Source organism: Oryctolagus cuniculus, chromosome 8, assembly GCF_964237555.1.
Source record: "Oryctolagus cuniculus chromosome 8, mOryCun1.1, whole genome shotgun sequence".
Lineage (NCBI taxonomy): Eukaryota > Metazoa > Chordata > Mammalia > Lagomorpha > Leporidae > Oryctolagus > Oryctolagus cuniculus.
This window is the reverse complement of record NC_091439.1, coordinates 18,407,897-18,426,995: the sequence shown is the minus strand read 5'-3', so window position 1 is coordinate 18,426,995 and position 19,099 is coordinate 18,407,897. Positions and strand designations below refer to the sequence as shown.

At 39.8% G+C, this 19,099-nt stretch overlaps 1 protein-coding gene across 13 annotated transcripts in view; it reads right to left on the bottom strand.

The window, feature by feature from the left end:
- Nucleotides 1-19,099, bottom strand: part of SLC10A7 (solute carrier family 10 member 7) — a 290,444-nt gene that overhangs the window by 164,942 nt on the left and 106,403 nt on the right. The window contains exon 6 of one of the 13 annotated variants that reach the window (XR_011378230.1): nucleotides 17,780-17,798. The exons of the other annotated variants lie outside the window; for them this stretch is intronic. The gene's annotated coding sequence lies outside the window, so the exon portion shown is untranslated. The remainder of the gene's footprint in view (nucleotides 1-17,779; nucleotides 17,799-19,099) is intronic. 13 annotated transcript variants of the gene reach the window in all.

Genomic DNA, 19,099 nt, shown 5'->3' with positions numbered 1-19,099 from the left:
TTGTGAGAGAAAAAGTATATTCTAAAGTCCTTAAATTCCTATTGCAGATTAAAAGTCAAATCCAATCTTTACCACAAACAAAGGGAGAGAAGATTCAGAATGTGATACACGGAAGCTCTTAATGGCCCAGGGAGCAAGCAGACTGTGCTTCAGAATGGCAGGAAGGGAGATCCAGAAAGATGTGGAGGCAGAGGCTATGGGGATGTCTGATACCATGGCCCCACTTAATACGGATGGTGAAGTAGAGATATCTAGAAACCGGGACCCTGAGTCTCCTCAACAGCTCAGTCAGGTATAACCTTGGGGAAGCTGCAAACTCATGGAAATGGCATTGTGGGTCATACACGACAAGGTGAGGGAAAGAGCTCTGCCTGGTGAAAGGAGGTTTCTGATGAATACACATTAAACACAGGTCCTAGCTATGCCTGTGCAGCCCAGGGAAGTCAAGTTTTCAAGGTGCCACCTGAAAGCTATGCCAATGTAGAATCAATCATGAGGCCTTGTCGCAAACCTTCTGGTGTGTTCTCTGATGCTGTCAGGGGCTGATGTGAAGTTCACCAGCACACAGAATTCACTAAGAAAATAATACCTAGGAATCTGCCTGTTGTCCAACCACATCATCCATAAGAATCTATTCATTTACTCATTAATAAAGTCCTCCGAAGGAGCAGACTGGGCAAAACCAGAACAAATGTCAAGTAACAGAGCAGAAATCTTGAAGTCTTAATTTAAAAGTCTCCAAATAGGTACTCTCATTCCTAATGAAAATAAGGCACAGTGGACTGTTGAAAAAACAAAGAAAAGAATTTAAGCAATTTCAAAAGAAAATAATTAACACTTCAACAGAGATTCCAATTTTTAGACTACTTCAAGGAAATAAATGGCTAAGTTTGATGAATAGACATAAAAATGAAACCTCCATTATTTGAATTAACATCAGAAGGAAGAAATGTGTGTCAGGATTCAGTACTGAAAGTTTCAAATTAAGAACATTTTAAAAGAAATGAATACTACTTTCTATATTCAAATTAATCTGTAGTTGAAAATAGGACTCTTTAAGGTACATGACATCATAGCAAGTGGACTCTACAAGAAAATAACAGGAACTGGATTCCAGCTGTGGGTATTCTCAATACCAGCTGGATAAGCTTAGCCAAACCACTTGGCCTTTCTGAATGTCAATTTCATTATCTATTAAATTGCACAAACAATGACAGCTAATATTTACTGTGTATTTATTAACATGTTACACACTCTATTAACATTCCACACGTTGACACAAGTACTATTTCTTGTATTCCTGAACAGAGAAGAGAGGCACAGTAGGATATAAACCCAGACAGCCTGACTCCCAGGATCAGTTTCACTGGAAATTTGAGTCTAAGCAGTACTGTGGCTGCTGTCTGAGCAAATACACATCAAAGTGCTTGGAAATCTATCAGATACTATACATACATAAGAAATCACTAGTATTAGATAAAAAGGTAAAATTCCTTGACAATTAGCAGTATCTACCATCAATTAAATGAATAAAGTATAATACTTTGAGTCTATATTAAAAATATTTATCACAAAATTACTTCAGTAGGAATACATATGATATATATTAAACCTATTTTAACCCAGCTTGAAATACCCTAAAGTTGTGAATTACTGAGGCCCATTGATGCAGAAAGCACTGTATAAATACTGATGGAGAATCACCAGACTCTCACTCAGAACTTAGTCTTTTTGGAACCCAATTCTAATAAGCTGCTTTTCAAGTCCACAGAAATTCAAGTAAAACGGGTAGCTCCATTGGTGTATACCACTCCTATTGCCAAGGGTATTCAGAGCAGTGAGCCCAGTGTCTGGGGGTAGAGCATCATTGAGAATGATTAGAACAAAGGAGAAGCCAAAAATCAAAGCACAGATACCCCAACTTAGAAAGCACTGTGGGTAGGATGGATTAGCATAGAGGAAAAAACAAACACTTCACCATGCCAGTGGGTATCATGGTTAATGTAAAAGTTAATATTCAGAACTATTTTCAGTACTAAGATGACCAACCAAAATCATCAGCAGAAGAAAAACCCACAGTTTCAGAAAATGAGAGAGTATATAATGTACTTGAAAATATTGTATTGGGGCTGGCGCTGTGGCTCACTTGGTTAATCCTCCGCTTGTGGCACCGGCATCCCATATGGGTGCCGGTTCTAATCCCGGTTGCTCCTCTTCCAGTCCAGCTCTCAGCTGTGGCCCGGGAAGGTAGTAGAGGAAGGCCCAGGTGCTTGAGCCTCTGCACCCGTGTGGGAGACCAGGAGAAGTGCCTGGCTCCTGGCTTCAGATAGGCACAGCTCTGGCTGTAGCGGCCATGGGGGGGGGGGGGCGGTGAACCAATGGATGGAAGACCTTTCTCTCTGTCTCTCTCTCTGTCTAACTCTGCCTTTCAAAAAAAAATTTTATTAAATGAAATAATTTTTTCTTGGGGTTGTGTAAGTCATTCACCTCTTAATAGTCTGCTCAAATGTTCCCTTATGAGATCATTATCTAATCTTTTTATAAGAAGCCTATGGTGGCAGTCCCATAGCATTTCATCGCCTGGTAACGCCATAGTGATCTTAGCTGTGTACACTGATTCTATGATGCTTGCATAATGACAACATCACCTAGCCACAAGAGCATTTTCTCTATGACACACATATTATTTTAAAATAAATTTAAATATATTTTAAAAATATATACTTATTTTATTTTAAAGGCAGAGTGACAAGGGTGGGGGCAGAAAATGAGACAGAGATAGTTGATCCACAGTCTATTCCCTAAATGCCTGCAATAGCCAAAGCTAGGCCAGGAGTCAGGACCTCCATCCTGGTCTCCCACATGGGTGGCAGGGGCCCAAATACTTGGGCCATCACCTGCTGCCTGCTAGGTGCGTTAGCGGGAAGCTGCATCAGAATTATGGAGTAGCTGGGGCTTGAACTGGCCTTCGGATACTGGATGAAGGCATCCCAAGAAACAGCGTAACCTGCTGTGCCACAACACCAACCCTAGACATATATATTCTTTTTTTAAAAAAGATTTTATTTATTTATCTGAAAGTCAGAGTTACAGAGAGAGAGAGAGAGGGAGGGAGAGGTCTTCCATCCAATGGTTCACTCCCCAATTTGCTGGAACAACCGGAACTGCGCTGATCCAAAGCCAGGAGCCAGGTGCTTCTTCCCAGTCTCCCATGCGGGTACAGGGGCCCAAGCATTTGGGCCATCCTCCACTGCCTTCCCAGGCCACAGCAGAGAGCTGGACTGGAAGAGGGGCAGCTGGGACTAGAACTGGCGCCCATACGGGATGCCAGGGCCACAGGCGGAGGATTAACCTACTGCGCCACAGAGCCAGCCCCAGACATATGTATTCTTTTCATTGAAAAACTATATATTTTAGTTGCATATTCCCTCACTAGAATATAAGCCCTCTGTATTTCTTCTGTTTTGTAAATTTTGGTAGCCTTACCACACAGCAGGAAGTCAGTGAAGTATTGCTAAATGAATGAACTGGTGAAACTGTGTGTAAGGCCTCATGGCAGACAGCTGACTGGTGAAGAAGGAGCCACAAGATGAAGCTGGACAGGAAAGAAAAGAATCAGACCACAGAGAGGGCACTCTAAGCCATGCTTGCAGAAGGTACCTTAGGGTTTATCTCAAGAAAGCCACTGGGGCCGGCGCCGGCTCAATAGGCTAAACCTCCGCCTTGCGGCACCGGCACACTGGGTTCCAGTCCCGGTTGGGGCACCGGATTCTGTCCTGGTTGCCCTCTTCCAGTCCAGCTCTCTGCTGTGGCCCGGGAAGGCAGTGGAGGATGGCCCAAATGCTTGGGCCCTGCACCCGCATGGGAGACCAGGAGAAGCACCTGGCTCCCGGCTTCGGATCAGCGCGCGGTGTGCCAGCAGCAGCGTGCTGGCCATAGTGGCCATTGGAGGGTGAACCAACGGTAAAGGAAGACCTTTCTCTCTGTCTCTCTCTCACTGTCCACTCTGCCTGTCAAAAAAAAAAAAAAAAAAAAAAAAAAAAAGCCATTGGAGGATTTCAAGTAGAAAAATGACAATTTTTATTCATTTATATGATCAATTTATATCTTTCTATTTTATAGAAAAATGGAATGGGGTAAAAAAGGGATGGAGAAATCTAGTATTAACACAAGTTCTGGTGTCTCTCTAAGATGTTCACACCCTAAACACTTGCTCCTGTGAAAATGCCTAGTTGCATAATTGTGTTCACAAAATTCTCAATGCTATCTCTCACCATTTAAATGTTTCCCAAATCTTTTTCTTTTAAATAAGCTCTGAAATGAAAATGTACTGATACAATGACTTTCTAACAAATTCTGATTACTTAGACAGGAACACAAAACACACTTCTGAACAAGGCCCAGAAGGTTGAGTTCCGGAATTTTCTGAGATTGTTTTAGCTACAAATTCAGCTAAGAGCTTGGGTAGCATGGAAAAGAAGATAAGTGAGAGAAACATTGGTGATTTAACCTCCAGTGTTCCCTTAAGGACAAACATTTGTCACCTTGACAGCAAGGTGAAAGGTTTGCAGCGAGTATGCTTATAACAGGACTCTCCCCTCTGTCTCCTCCTTGGGGACCTGTGATTTCTGAACAGACATTATCTGAATGGAGGAGGAGGAGGAGCCACAGAAAGGGCTGGGGGAGGAAAAGAGGTTGAGATCCACATAACTCAGAGCCTCCAACTGAAATGTTGCTCCAGGGACTGTCACAAAGATTTACCATTTGCTGCTCTTCTTTCTAAGCTTCCACTTGAGGCTGGAGTAATCAACCCTATAAATTATCACAAAACATTCAAACAGTACCCAGTGTAAACAGCTTGGATCCCATCACTAATAATTACTAGTGTGTTATAAAGCTGAAGTCCTAGACATATATTTCCACTTTCTATACAAATCTCTAATGTTTAGGGTTTACAACGCTGATGTGAAAGTCCGCTGGAGGCTTAAATCAGGCTCTAAAATGAGCCTGATTTTTACTCTTGATGAAAACATATAACCCAAATTAGCATTATTGTGATGATACCCATGTATCAAAAAGAGTAATAGCATCTTTGTTTTGGTCTAAAGGCTAAACTGCTTACATTATTTTCAAAAGTGAAAAATGGGAAAGAATAATTAGAAAGCTAAAATTTTTCTTTTAAAACTTAAAAGTAATTAAGGTTTTCATTTATGAGCATTCTGATCTTCATTAATGTCAGGAATCAGTGGTATTTCTGTGTTTCTCTGATTAATGGAATTTTATCTATTATACTATTTCATGCTCCTACTTGGAAAAATATCTTAAGCTGAAGTCACTATAATATCAAAACTGAAGCTATCACCCATTACATTTAAATATTTATTCATTGCTTAATCATTTGTTTCTAAGTACTATCACGGAGGCCAAAACCATTTTTAGGAAAAAAGTAAGCTTTTCAACATCATGAACTCAAACAAGCATAATTATTAGAAAAGTAAGGTTACGAAGTATAAAGAAACTGTATAGGCATGGAAGGGAGCAGCAGTAGCAAGCTGAAGACTGGGACACAGAAAGGATGAGATCAGAAGTTAAGAAAAAATGAGGGAGGTGAATTACTGGTCAACCTAAAAGACAAGTACATTGTTTTCAGACCTATGTGTCCTTCATTCACAAAGGAAGAACTGATAACAACTACATCCACTGCTGGACACCATAAAACTAACAGATACCAAGTTAAACTCTCAGTCATCGCACTCAAAATTATTCTGTCATCTAAACTCACTGCTTCTGCTCATGACACTGCAATCATTAACCCTAAAATCTTTGAGTCCTCAGACTCTTTACGTTCCTTGCATTTTCTGACCTTTCTGCCATTTTATATCCCATACACCTTCATGGAAAAACTGCCAGTATATAAGTATTGAAGTAGGAAAATAAGATTCCAGTGAAGCTAAAAACCAAGAGCGAGTCCTTACCAATTAGAAATTCATGTTGAAATGACATGATGAGTGGAATTGCTTTAGATTAATACCTGAGTGGAAGGAAGTGCATGGGAGGGTAGAGGAAACAAGACTGGGGTGAGGTGACATCTGCTGAAGTTGAGAGATGGGCACAGAGGTTTCAGTAGTATCATCACGTCTACCTACAGAAGTTTCAAAGTCTCTAAAATGATTCTGATGTTGTTGTTCATGTTGTTGCTTAAAAAGCCTAGACATTGGCTTTAGAGAGGGTTCTGGCCATAGGGATGAAGAGAGTCAGGGTGGCACTATTTCTAAAAATACTGGATAATAATAATGACAGCTGCCACTTATGAGTGCTTGCTAATGAGTCGGACACTATAAGTGTTTCAGAGATGCAATCTAATTTATTCTTTTTATCACCACCAGGAGGTATTGATCACTAGTTCAAAACACAATGCTAAGATTCCTCCTTATGTATTAGAGCCTGGCATACAGTTGGCACCAGGATAATAATAACTGTCTTTTTCTTTCACAATTGTGGTTCTGTCTTTGCAAGATAATGCAAAGGTTGAACATGGTGTTCATCATTCTTTGGACTCGGAATGCTCTGAACATCAGTCTTCCAATAACTCACCAACTCAACAACACACACACTGCTTCCAGTCCATTTCTCATAATATAACACGTATAGCATGATGTAATCCTCTAACACACCTCAAGTCCAAGTTGAGTTTGCCATGCATGACTCCCCATAATACTGCCTTACCTTATTTCCACCCATCACCAACAAGAATGGGTTCACTCCACTAAACATCTCTCTTCTTGTTTTCTTGCCTGCAATTGATCAGGCACTGATTTATTCATTCTATGTTATTGTCTTCTATGTACCAGGCCCTGTATTTGCCATTGCAGATATATACAGGGAGACACCAAGTCAGGTTGACCTTCTCCACTTGGGCTGTCCTTGACTTCCAAGATCTTACAGGTACTGTCCACCAGGAATCCTTTCCTGAGCACTTGACCCTGCTGTGTTTTCCTTTCCTTGACTGATGAGGCCACACGTTTGAGCACTTAATTATAATTTGTCTGTGTTCCAAGTGTTTTACTTACACACATCTCCTTTCTTCAATTACACTAAATCTCTTAAACAGAGATCATGTCTGAATTCAGTGATAATGCACAGTAGGAAAGGAATAGGTAAGTACAAGGAGAGAGGTAATGTACAAAGAGGAAAATTTCCATGTATGGTAAACTCTCTCCAATAATTCGTAATACTCTCTACATTCTATGAAACATCAGCCTCTTTAATTCTCACAGTGTGTAGTAGAACATAATTTAGAGGCTATACCACAGGCCAAATTTATTAGGACTGGAAGCAGTGTGTGTGACGTCAATAATATTGATAGGAGCAAATTAAGTCTTTACTTATTTAGAAGAAAAATTATTTTAAGCATAAGCAAAGATTAATACTCAGTTTATACATATATATATATATATAAAACATTTATCTAAAAAGAACATAACTGTAGTTTAACCATGTGTAACTCAAAAATCCGATAAATTGATTTGCACACTTTTCATGACAGAAATTCAGCTATGTATGGCTGGCGCCGCAGCTAACTTGGCTAATCTTCTGCCTGCGGCACTGGTACTCCGGGTTCTAGTCCTGGTTGGGGCGCCAGATTCTGTCCCAGTTGCTCCTCTTCCAGGCCAGCTCTCTGCTGTGGCCTGGGAAGGCAGTGGAGGATGGCCCAAGTGCTTGGGCCCTGCACCCACATGGGAGACCAGGAGGAAGCACCTGGCTTCTGACTTCGGATCGGCACAGCGTGCAGGCCACGGTGGCCACTTGGGGGGTGAACCAATGGAAAAAGGAAGACCTTTCTCTCTGTCTCTCTCTCTCACTAACTCTGCCTGTCCAAAAAAAAGAAATTCCGCTATGTTAAAGCAAGTTTCCTTCTATATATTACTAGTCCCTGTTAGAGTATGTTGGGTCATACCACATTTTGTCTACAAGGCACAAACATAACTCATCATCACCAGGTAGGTTTTTGCATAGGAGATCAATAATAATAATATTTCTTGACCTGGAATGAATGTCATTATTTTCCAAATTCTACCTATTATGCAAGGCAGGTTCTCATATCATCACTTATGAGCAATCTTTCCAGACTATATCCAATCCAATCTTTTACCTGTACCTTCGTATATATTTAATCACTGTGGTAGAAGCTCTCTGAATGTAGGATTTGTGCCCAATGATATTTTTGCATTCCACCCAACAGCTCCACGGAACCCATTACACTTTAAGTACTCCATAAAAAGTAAACTTTCCTCATGAAAAGAACAACTATGTATAAAAATATCTAAGTGTATATACACACAATTCAAGAAGTTCTTTGTCAACTCCAAAAACAGAAAACTTTACAAGTAAAAATGATACGTGCATTGTTAAATGTAACCCTAAAAATGTGGTTTTCTGGACAAAGGCAACTTGGAGTATATATGAAACAAGTGAAAATTCAGATAACAGTTGGCATGGTGAAAGTTGTGGAATAACTTTTTGATAAATCACTGTCACTTGTCAAATGTTCTGACCAGCATCAATTATGTTATGGGATTTCCTTAAACAGAAACTGTCTTTGTCTAATAAAAACATAAAAATCAAAATCAAAATATTAGCTCAAAATATCAAAGAAAGGTGGTAAAAAGATCAGTGAAGAAAAAGAAAACCAAACAACTAAGGTGGTTATTTTGTCAAGGAAGAGCTTATATTTGGGACTAGTCAATAGCCCTGGAGATAAGTAGAAAAATTAGAAGACGGTAGTATGACTTAAAAAACTAACTCTATTCAGGTTATTCCAAAATACATTCTTTTGTCTTTTATGTTTAAATGTCCATTCTTTCATTAAATGATAATGATAATTCAGTGTTGAGCAAAATAAAGAACTGAAAACATCAGGCACTTCCCTAAATTTCTTGTGAAATTTTACTCACCAATAAAATCTAATTGTAAGAAAATCGCTGACCTACTCAAACTACCATGTAAGAAAATGATTTTTCAAATGTAAGGCACGATTCTCAATTGGCTCATGAGAAGGCACATGATTTAAACATAAAATCATATCCAGACTGAAAATGAACTGAATTTCAGGCTTTTCTAGTAACAACATATTATTCTTCAAAGGATATTTCTAATACATATGAGATTGTCTTTATTCTCATAATACTATCAGCATTTCTGAAAAAGTATTTTTAATTTGTCAAAATACTACAGTGTTGGAAAAAGAGTGCAATCGACCACTATAAAAAGCCAAAATTATGTAAACCATACTTTCATGATAAAAAATGTTTGTGTACCCTGTTTTTTTCTAATTTCCTCAAGCAAATAGTTCTCTTAGTAAACTAAAGGATAATTGTAAGTGAAATTCATGAGTACTTTTCATAAATAAAATTCTTTTATTTTCAAGAAAACTACGGAAATTTATTGTATTTATATGTATTTTTTTAACTTTTATTTAATAAATATAAATTTCCAAAGTACAGCTTATGGATTACAGTGGCTCCCCCCCCCCCGTAACTTCCCTCCCACCTGTAACCTTCCCAATTTCCGCTCCCTCTCCCATTCCATTCACATCAAGATTCATTTTCAATTATCTTTATATACAGAAGATCTATTTAGTATATATTAAGTAAAGAAAAGGATAATTGTAAGTGAAATTCATGAGTACTTTTCATAAATAAATTTTTTTCAAGAAAACAATGGAAGTTTATAGTATTTATATGTATTTTTTTTTAACTTTTATTTAACAAATTCAATCCCATCAAGGTGGCATGTACCAATGCCATCTCACTAGTCCAAGTGATCAATTTCAGTTCACAATTGATCATAATGATAGGTCCAACAGTCAAAGGGATCACATTAACGAGACTAGTGTCTGCTAATACTAACTGGTAGAATAAAAAAGGAGAGAATGATCCAACATGGGAAGCGGGATACACAGCAGACTCATAGAATGGCAGATGTCCTAAACAGTACTCTTGGCCTGAGAATCAGCCCTTAAGGCATTCAGATCTGGTTGAAGAGCCCATGACAGTATTTTAGGCATGGAAAGCCAAGACACTCTGGCAAAAAAAAAAAAAAAAAAAAAAAAAAAAAAAAAAACAAAAACCAAAACCAAACCAAACACACACACAAACACCTATATGAAAGATCTCTGCCAGTGAGATCCCAGTGGAAAGAACGGGCCACCAAAGAAGGAGGTACCTTTCTCTGAAGGGAGGATAGAACGTCCACTTTGACTATGACCTTGTCTAAATAAGATCGGAGTTGGTGAACTCAAAAGGCTTCCATAGCCTTGGCAACTCATGACAAGAGCCTTGGGTGATTACTGACACCATAAACAAGAGTGTCAATTTGTTAAGTCAACAACAGGAGTCACTGTGCACTTATTCCTCATGTAGGATCTCTGTCCTTAATGTGTTGTACAATGTGAATTAATGCTATAACTAGTACTCAAACAGTACTTTACACTTTGTGTTTCTGTGTGGGTACAAACTGTTGAATAAATAAAATTCTAAAGTTCTGGAATAATCAACATCACAACTACCAATCTCAATTCATCTAAAAATATGTATATGATTGATACTGAATTCTCCAGAGAAAACTGGAATAGGGAAATTGGGGTATTTCCTGGAGCATGCAGAAATAAAGCCAAACAAAAGACATAAAAATATATAATTGCATTATATATTATATAAAATATATAATTGCAAAGTCATTTATCTATTATGCATCTCTCTTTGGTGCTCCCACTAGAACATTTTGCAGTGATGAAATGTCCAATACACTGTACTGCCTAATGTATAGCCACCAGTCGTATATAGATGTTAGAAACCTGAAATGTGACTAACTTGACTGAGAAACTGAAGGCTCAATTTTATTTAACTCAATTTATTTTTAAATTGCCACATTTAACTTGTATTTTGGTTAGTGCAGCGTTAGGTAATGCAAAATGGAGATATTAAAGCATCTCCTCGCTCCTGAACTTGGAATCAGATGAAATACCTTGATAGCAAAGACAAGCAAAATCATGTTCAACATTAGAATGGTTTTCAGCTCAGCAAGACATTAAGCTGGTAGGTCAATGAAAAGGAGAAACCAGTCAGCCATGGAAGCAGGGAGGACAAAAACACCTATCTAAGCAGCATCTAGGGAAGAAGATCCCTCACCCAAATCATGGACCTGGCTGTTTCCAAGGGCAACACACCCTAGTTGGCAGCCAGACACATCCATTTACAACAACAGCTTGATACAATCAACTTGGGAATTACCACCCTCCCTCTGCTTCCTCTAACCCCATTGTCACCAAATTCACTTCTTATTAAAACGTTTTCTCATGTAAGAATAGTCTCGAAGAGAATACATCAACTCATGCATCTAAGAGTTGCCCATAATTATTTTTTCCACTCCCAGTTAATAAGCTGGCAGTGTGCTTTGTATACAAAGACCTAAGAATGATTAGTGTGAGTCCATTTCTGTGAGGTAGAGCCAAAGACTCAGTTTTCAAACAAGAGCAGGGGTGGGCATGGTGGCACAATGGGTAAAGCTGCCGCCTGTGACACTGTCATCTTATAAGGGTGCCAGTTTGAGACCCAGCTGCTCCACTTCTGATCCAGCTCCCTGCTAATGCATCTGAGAAAGCAGCAGAGGGCTGCCCAAGTGTTTGGGCTCCTGCACCCATGAGGGGGACCTGGAATAGCTCCAGGCTCCTGGCATTGGATCAGCCCAACTCTAGCTGTTGCGGCCATTTGGGGACTGAACCAGCAGATGGAAGATTTCTCTCTCTGCAACTCTGCCTTCAAATAAATACAAAAGAAAGGAAAAGAAATAGGAACAGAGTAAATTTACAAAATACATGCCACCTATATCCCTGACAATGAGGAGCACATTTGAAACTGTGGATAATTCAAGTAGACAATGAAAAACAAAAAAAAAAAAAAGGAAATGATTCTACTTGGAGGTGACATATTAGCATCAAACCCAAGGAAAGAGTTTTTAGATTTTTGAAGCATCAAGAGTTATTTCCGGCCAAGAGAAAAATTTTCCTAAGGATTATGTGGCATTCAACTTCTTTCTAAAAGGATAAAGATTTCCTTCTCTAATTTATTTGTCTTTTTAAACATATGTATCAATTAGATACTTTGGGTGACCCATTATTTATAGTTCTTATATAAAAAAGAATGATCAGCACCAGGCAAACTAAGGTATACACCATACGATTTAAGATTTTCATGAGTTTGATTTTTCTATCTCTGGAAATTAGTGATTGTGGTATCAGGTTCAGAGAATCAGAAAAAAGTCAAATGTAGAGAAGGTATTTCAGGGCTGAGGAGTGTTGGTTGGGGTTAATCCTTAGAGAGATCTGATACTACTTTTCAGTGTATCTTGGGAAATCACACAGAAAAGAATGTGGTATTCTATTGCAGGGGAAGTATTCTTCCTAACCTGGTTGCTCTCTACACTCACCTGCTTAACTTTCATTTTATTAATCACTTGTCTTCACTGGTGGAGTTTTCATTCAATGTTTTTTTAGAACTGGAAATGTAAGCTTTTGACCTCAACAATTGTTTGTCTCCAAACTACTTGAGGTATGGATCAAAAATTCTATAGAGATATTTAATGATGCAGACTTGGGATTCAACCACTTTGAGGAAAATTACCAATGAATTAAAGGGCAAAAGGCAGAAGCCTCTACATTTATAAAATGTTTTTCATGATCTCTACCCCTTCTTTTCTTCCTCAACTTAAAAAAGGTGGAAGGAAAAGAGGAGAAAAGGCAACATTACCTTTTTTTGGTGAACAAGAAAATAATCTTTGTTGTTTTTTTTTTTCTTTTTATTATTTTGACAGGCAGAGTTAGTGAGTGAGAGAGAGACACAGAGAAAGGTCCTCCTTCCGTTGGTTCACCCCCCTAATGGCCGCCATGGCCTGTGCGCTGCGCCGATCCAAAGCCAGGAGCCAGGTGCTTCCTCCTGGTCCCCCATGTGGGTGCAGGGCCCAAGTACTTGGGCCATCCTCCACTGCCTTCCCAGGCCACAGCAGAGAGCTGGACTGGAAGAGGAGCAACTGGGACTAGAACCAGCGCCTATATGGGATGCCGGCGCTGCAGGCGGAAGATTAACCAAGTGAGCCACGGTGCCAGCCCCAAGAAATAATCTTTCCTATTGCTCACTTTAGTTAATAAAAAGACTATAAAATCTGTCCTGCTCCAATCTGTACATATCAATAGCTCCTGATCAGGAGTTCTGAATGCTTGATAGACTGCTATCATAAATATAAATGTCACAAATGTTTTTATCAGGTTATCATAAGGTAATAGAACCAGTTTTCCCATTTAAAAAATCATGTCCAATTAGCTTTACACCTCTTCTTTCAGTACCTTAAAAATCTTTTTTTCTACATTATTTAGAGTTAGAGCTCACTTTCCAAAGCTCCTCTAGCCCCACTCACATCTATATTATTTTCTGCATCTTTATTTTTTAAACAAATTTTAACTTCTGACAGGATGATAAGACCAAAGACAAAGCAATATTCTTATTTTTGAATCTACACACTCAAGTGCAGAGGGCTGTAACATGATGCCTCTCAAGATGAACTGCATTAACCTTCACTTGTGGTCATATCATATTGCAAGTTCAAGTAACCTGTTTTTATTATCACCTGGACTTTCCCAACTTTCTATTTCCTAAGCACTTCTAATGCTTCTCAGATATAGATTTGACCTAGTTTTTATATACCATGGAACTTGTCGCTCCCCATCTTCGTGGAGGAACGACACAGGACCCTGCGCTGTTCTTTTGTCTGCTCGGCCCTCCCTGGGTTTGCTGCTGGTTCTTCCCGGGTTGGCTACTGTCCCTTCCAACTCCGTGGAAGGGCAGTTCCCCCTGGCCACTTTCCCCACTTCCGCGGGGGAGCGGCACACCGCCGGCCGGCTCTCTCGGGGGCTGCACAGGTGTTCCCTCAGATGTTCCTCTTAGATGTTCCTGGTGCATATTGTCTCTCTCCTCCTTTATAGACCTCTTCTGCCAATCCCAACTCGGCTGCCCACACGCCGAGTACACTGCTCTCCTCCAATCAGGAGCAGGATCAGCTCCTGGAGGTCATCACTCAAGTTGGCAAGAGGCAGCTGCGTAGAAGCTGTTTTCTCCTCTCCCAGTGCCATATTGTGGGAGAGCAGATGCATAGAATAAGTCTTAATTCCAGTAACAGTCTAGTCCGAGTTGCTCCCCACAGATCCCCCTTTCTTTTTATTTTTGGCGTTGATACGCGCCTGTCTTCGGTGCCCCGCGGCACACACTCTGCTCTGCTTGCTAGAGTTGCCCACAGGTGCTTACAAGCCCTATCAGTCAGGCAAACCGAATCCAGGTCCTCTCTTCGCCATGTTGTGAGGAGGTTTTTAGGCGCTGATGCGTGCCTGTGTTCGGTGCCCTGCAGCGCATGCTTTGCTCTGCTAGAACTGCCTGCAGGTACTTACAAGCCCTAACAATCAGGCAAACCGAATCCAAGCCTTCTCATTGCGGTATTGTGGGGAGACTTATTGATGTTAATTTGTGCCTGTCTTTGGTGACCTGCGGCGCATAAGCTGCTAGCCGCCCACAGGTGCTCACCACCTCCCTAATCAGGCAGACTGAATCCAAGCTCTCTCATTGCCATGTTGAGGGGAGGCCTTATTTTTCTCTATTTCTCTACCTCCGGGCATTCCTATCTCTCCCATTTTGCTTCTATCTTCCAGCATTCCTATTTCTCTCATTTTACTTCTAAACTTCTGTTTCTCTTATCCCTGTGGCTTCCCGGCGCCCGCCCCGAGGCTGCTTCTCTGCGCCTCGCCCCAGGGCGGCGGCTTCCTGGCTCTGAGCCGCTTCAGCCCGTGCTTCTCTCATCTGCGCGGCTTCCCGGCTTCGTGCGCGCACTCCGCGGTCTCCGCACCCCTTCGCGCCCACACCACGGCCTCGCACTAGCCCCACGTTCCCTATCTATTCACGCCCGCGCGCTCTCTCTGCATGCGGCGGCTTCCGCGAGTCACACAGCGTAGCTTACGTTTCCGCCACCACTGGTATTCAATCTAAGTTCCCCGGGCTAACCTGGCGAATTCAACCTAGCTTACGCGTCTCCGCCTTATGGTTTGGCTTCCCATCCTTTGCTCCCCGGGCTAATCTGACGGATTCCAACCTGGCGGCCCATGTCTCTGCCTCTGGTTCCAGATTTTCGCCTTTTGCCCCCCGGGCTAACTTAAAGAATTCCAAACTGGCTTACGTTTCCGCCTCGGCCTGCCCCCCGCGGCTTCAATTTCCCTAACATTTTTCTCTACCCGGTATATTTCCCTAAGTTTTCTTCCAACAATATTCCTCCCTCATTTCTCCTGGCTTCTCCCCACAGTCCGTATCCGAGTCTGTTTGTTCTAGCTTTCACTTTCGCTTTCGACCTTAGAGATTTCTCCCAGCTTCCCCTCGTAGTCCGTATCCGAGTCTATGCCTAGGCTTTCAATAGCTTCTTCCGGCACCTTTTTCGTCCGGCTTTCCCCTAGGCTCTTTGCTAGTCTCTCTCTCCGGTATTTTCCCACTTCTTCCCGTTTCTTCCCTCCTAAGTTTCCTATCCGAGTCACGGCACCATTATGTCGCTCCCCCTCTTCGTGGAGGAACGACACTAAACCCTGCCTAGGCTTTATATCCGAGTCACGGCACCATTATGTCGCTCCCCCTCTTCGTGGAGGAACGACACTAAACCCTGCCTAGGCTTCATATCCGAGTCACGGCAGAACTGGTTCTTTAACTTTTCAGATCTGCTAACATTTTTACCTCTTCTGAAGTGTACTATACAGTTCCTTTCTCAGTGCTGTATGGAAATCCAGCTTTTTACCTGTCAATTTAATTATGTGACAAAGTTCACAGATTGTTAAAGAATAAACTTGAGGGGCTGGCATTGACACAACAGGTTGAGCTTCAGCCTGTGATGCCGACATCCCATAGGGCTGTTGGTCTGTGTCCAGCTGCTCCACTTCCGATCCAGCTTCCTGCTAATGTGCCTAGGAAGGCACTCAGAGATAGCCCAAGAACTTGGGACTCGGCCACCCAGGAGGGAGAGCCAGATGGAGTTCTGGCATCCTGGCTTTAGCCTGGCCCTGACCCATTCATTATGGCCATTTGGAGAGTGAACCAGCAGATAGACCTCTCCTTTGTGTGTGTCTCAATCTTTCTCTCTCTGTAACTCTGTCTTTACTCCTCATCTAGGATCTTTGTCCTTAGTGTGCTGTACATTGAGATTTAATGCTATAACTAGTACTCAAACAGTATTTTTCACTTTATGTTTCTGTGTGGGAGCAAACTGTTGAAATCTTTACTTAATGTATGCTAAACTGATCTTCTGCACATAAAGAGAATCGAAAATGAATCTTGATGTGAATGGAAGGGGAGAGGGAGTGGGAAAGGGGAGGGTTGCAGGTGGGAGGGACCTTATGGGGGGGAAGCCATTGTAATCCATAAGCTGTACTTTGGAAATTTATATTCATTAAATAAAAGTTAAAAAAAAGAAATAAAAAAACTTTTTTTAAGAAATAAAGAAAAGGTATTTTCATTTAATATTAACAGTGTGACCATTCGCTACAATGCTATATAACGACAATCACTTATAACCATTTATAAATCTCTAATTATTTAAATATATGCAGTAATCATGCTTATAGTAATTTTTCATGGGGATCTTTCAGATATTTGCAATTATTTCAACGAAAAATTCTATGGGTTCGTAATCTATTGCACAGGGATAATCTTACCCAATCTACCTCACAGCAGTTATTATAAGGGGAAAACCTTACAAACTATCCAAAATTAAATTTAAGTATGGCAGTTCCCTCCCTCTTTCTGAGTCAACATTGAATACAAAGCAATGCAAATTTCTTATGGCTGCAACATATGCTTCAGTGATATTTAGAAGCTCACAATTTAAAATCACTCTAACATAGTAAAAAATTTGGTAGATATATGCTCAATTAAAGTGATGTTGGGATAATTACTTAGCTAATTCCACACACAACTGTAATAACTAACAAATACTTTAAATGTATACCTCTATATTTTTATAATATTAGACATATGATAATATAATAGCATTGATTGCATGACTTCTATTTATTCATTCAACAAGTATTTTTTGAGTGTTTACTTTGCTCCAGGTGTCATAGGTGCTATTGATAACTGAATGAGGCAAACAAAGCATACTTTCATTTAAATAGGGGGAGAAAGATGATAAACATAATAAGTAATAAATCATATAATATGTTAGGAGATAAATATTCTGTGAAAAGAAAAACAGCAGCCTAATGAGGACAGGAAGTACCAGAGACAGGAAAATAAGGTCACAATTTTACACTAACTATACTATCCAATTCCATCCTGACAGACAGTCACTCTAAAAGCTAAATAACCATAAGAGAAAAGCTGGAAAAACTGCTTTTGTGGCAGGCTTTGTGAGATAGCTAAGATCACAGGAAGGATGGAGACAGTGCAGGCAGAGGAAGGAGCAGGAAAACGTTAAGTGTTAGAAGAGAGGAAGAGAAGAGTGAACCGACACTCAACTCGTGGGATGACAGGTGCTGAAGAGAGAGGATGGGGTCACACCAGGAAGACAGCAGAATGGCTCATGTATGTGGTGGGCAGTAGGAGTCAGTGAAAGCAGCAGGGGAGTGACATATACAAGTAATATCAGATGAAATTTTATATTACAACATTACGTGGAAGGTGAGAAGGAAGATGGGATTCATTACCTTGCCTCTTGGAAAATACCTAAAGCACAATAAACGTTAACAAGCGTTACCTTTTCTAAATGGATACATAAAAATATTAGTTTAAGCTTTCCAGTGGAAACGTGAGAACACTTTAGAAAATAACGTCTTATAAGAGAATTACTTGAATAATATTAATAATAATAAATACCAATTTTGACCAAGTAGACCAAATATTTTTATAAAGTAAAACGGTAAAGTGAACACATTCTAATTTAATTACTCTGCTTATTATAAATGTTGCCCCCAAAAAGTTAACTCGAGAAAATCAAACAAGTGTGTTACTCTGGCAATAGAGAAGGAAAATGTAAAAACTGTAAGCTCACAGCATAATCACCACTGCACATGCAGAATATTAATCAACATTCAAGCACTTCCCAAGAGCTGTGAGGCATTCTCTGATCCTAATTTCCAGCATACCAGATTCACATCACTAGATTTTCTCCCTTAACCAGTACAGTCTGTTTGGTTAGCAAAAATTTAAACCAAATGGATCAATGCTTTTAAAATGATGAATTTTATGTCTTAAATTCTCTATCTGAAACTGTCACTGTCCACAATCCTATAAACAGGAATATTTTGCTGTGAATTACTGTGAATCTTTCCAATTAAATTGATAGAGATAAAAATTAGGTTCCTATAATTTTGTTTCTCTTCTATATACATTCGCATTTTACATTTTGAACAAACAATTTTATCTTAAGTGATTACATTAATGTCATGTGTAATATCCTAAGGTAGAGAAACAATTTTTAACAGTCATGAATACTGATCTAATTATTTTCAGGGACAAGCATATATATCACTTTGTAGGAGTGAAAATAACACTATAAGGCTAGATTTACATGGGAAAACGCCAGCAGGAGAGGCAACAAATAGAAATTGACTTATTTAACCAATGACACCATGATCAAATGAACTGCCTCTAAACTATTATTTGTATTTGCTGAACCCCAGTTGATAGGCTTTGCTTTTCAATATATATGGGGTACACATTTTGACTATAAAATTAAAAGAAAACACACATGAGTTTGACACTGTGATATGAAAGGGATTTATAATTATGAGGGCAATGGAAACATCCATATAGGAAAACATGGATAAGCTTAATAGATATAAAAACTTCATACTTTTACAACCATAGGAAATGCAAAACCCCCCACCTTATTTCACCACATACAAGCAGTAACTCAAAATGGACTATAAACATAATTATAAAACAAAAACTAAAGCTTACAGAAGAAAAATATAATAAAAAATCTGTATTACTTTTGGTTAAACAAGGATTTCTTAGCTAGGATA